The sequence below is a fragment of the Triticum dicoccoides genome, chromosome 5B (genome assembly GCF_002162155.2).
Source record: "Triticum dicoccoides isolate Atlit2015 ecotype Zavitan chromosome 5B, WEW_v2.0, whole genome shotgun sequence".
NCBI lineage: Eukaryota > Viridiplantae > Streptophyta > Magnoliopsida > Poales > Poaceae > Triticum > Triticum dicoccoides.
Genome location: NC_041389.1, coordinates 699,819,793 through 699,821,998, shown reverse-complemented (window position 1 = coordinate 699,821,998; position 2,206 = coordinate 699,819,793).

Sequence of the window (2,206 nt, the reverse complement as noted above, 5' to 3'; positions counted from 1 at the left end):
TTGAAAATTGCCCTATAGTCCCGGTTTGTGTCTCCAACCGGGACTATAGGGCTAACCTTTAGTACCGGTTCGTAGCCCTTTAGTACCGGTTCGTGCTACGAACCAGTACTAAAGGTGATCGTGGGGCCCCAGCCTGCCACCACCCCTTTAGTACCGGTTCGTGGTACCGGTTCGTGGCACGAACCGGTACTAAAGGTTCAAAACGAACCGGCATTAATGCATAGCCGTTCGAACCAGCACTAATGGTACCATTAGCACCGGGCCAAAATCGAACCGGGACTAATGTGTCTCACATTAGGTCCTTTTTCTACTAGTGAAAAAATGGCATGAAGGCCATCTGGCCCCGACGCCTTTAAATCACCAATGTCAAAGAGGGCTTTCCGAACCTCTTCTGCCGTGTAGGGGGCAAGGAGAGCCCTATTCATCTCATTTGTTACTTTCCTTTTTACAAGGAAGAGAACCTCCTGGTTCGGTTGATTAACTTCTGAAGTAAACATGTTAGAAAAATACCCTAGAATGAATTTCTTCATCTCCGTGTCTTTTACCCGAACCCCATTATCGCCAAGCATTTTTTATCTGATTTCTCTTCTTTCTAGTTGTTGCGGCGTTATGGAAAAAAGAAGTATTGCGATCACCATGCAATAACCAGTTAGCTCGACCCCGTTGTAGCCAGTATATCTCCTCTTGTTCCAATAATTTTTCAATCAGTACAATAGTCTCCTTTTGACGTGCAAGAGAGTTAACATTCATAGGCCCCCTCCGTAGTTTTTCTAAATCTTTTTTTAATTTATTAGTTCTTTTTTTGGACCCTTGAGGATATCACGATCCCAAGTATGCAAATCTGCGTGTACCGCTCGTGTACGATCAGCGATAGATGGCCCTATGCCCAACATCTTTTTTTGCCCAAGCTGTACGCACAATATCCTTAACCGTCTCTTCTTTCAGCCATGGAGCTTCAAATTGTCTCCTTCGAGTTTTTGAGCTGGCAAAAATATTATCATCAAAATACTCCGTGTCTAAAATAATAGGGCGATGGTCTGAGTGTACCTGCTCTTCGTTTATAATCGCCGCTCGAGGGAATTTATTCGCCCAATCCACATTACAGACCGCTCGATCCAGTCTTTCCCTGATTTCGCCCCTCCTCCATGTAAATAAGTCACCCATACACCCCATATCTGCTAATCCACAATCTCCCAAACAATCACAAAAATCTCGCATCATCGCATTTGGTCTCGCATTCCCTCCCTCTTTCTCTGATGAGAACAAAATTTCATTAAAATCTCCTAAAACTACCCAGGGATGATCGCCCTTATTATACAAGTTTTGAATATCATCCCATGACAAAGCACGGTCACTCCAATTCAGATGGCCGTAAAAACTGGTGAAACCCCACTGTACAGTATTCCCATTCATAAAAAGAACATCAATAAAATTATTCGACACGTAGTTCAAATCAACTTTATTCACTTTCTGATAAAACAAGACAAGGCCACCTGCTCGGCCATCACTCTCCACTGCAAACATAGAATCAAAACTCAAAACACGACGAAGCTCATCGGCTTTACATTTATTCAAATGAGACTCTGAAAGGAAAATTAACTCCGCTTTGGTGCGCTCCTGTAGGTCCAAGAGCTCGCGAACTGCCATGGGAGAGAGCATACCACGAAAGTTCCAACCGATTATTTTCATTTGGCCCGGCGTACCTCCTCGTCGGAGGCCGCCGATGCGCCATCATCTCCAAGCGTTTCCCTTCCCTGCTGCCCGACAACGTCTTCTTTCTCCTCAACCTCTTTAGCTACGTGTGTTATCACCCCATTCCCATCTCTCACTGTTTCCACTCTACCCGTACACTCTCTCTTAGAAGATACAATTATATCCCTGTACAACATACGCTCATAACTATCCATGGCTTTCTCAAAAGAGAAATCCTGCTCACTACCATCTCCTGGGGCTTCAAATAGGTTTCTTTTTTTACCTATGATGTTTGTGCGTGCTTCCTCTGAACACTGATACGTCTCCAATGTATCTATAATTTTTGATTGCTCCATGCTACTTTATCTACTCTTTTAGGAAATATTGGGCTTCATTATCCACTTTTATATTATTTTTGGGACTAACCTATTAACCGGAGGCCCAACCCAGATTTGTTGTTTTATGCCTATTTCAGTGTTTCGAGGAAAAGGAATATCAGACGGAGTCAAAACGG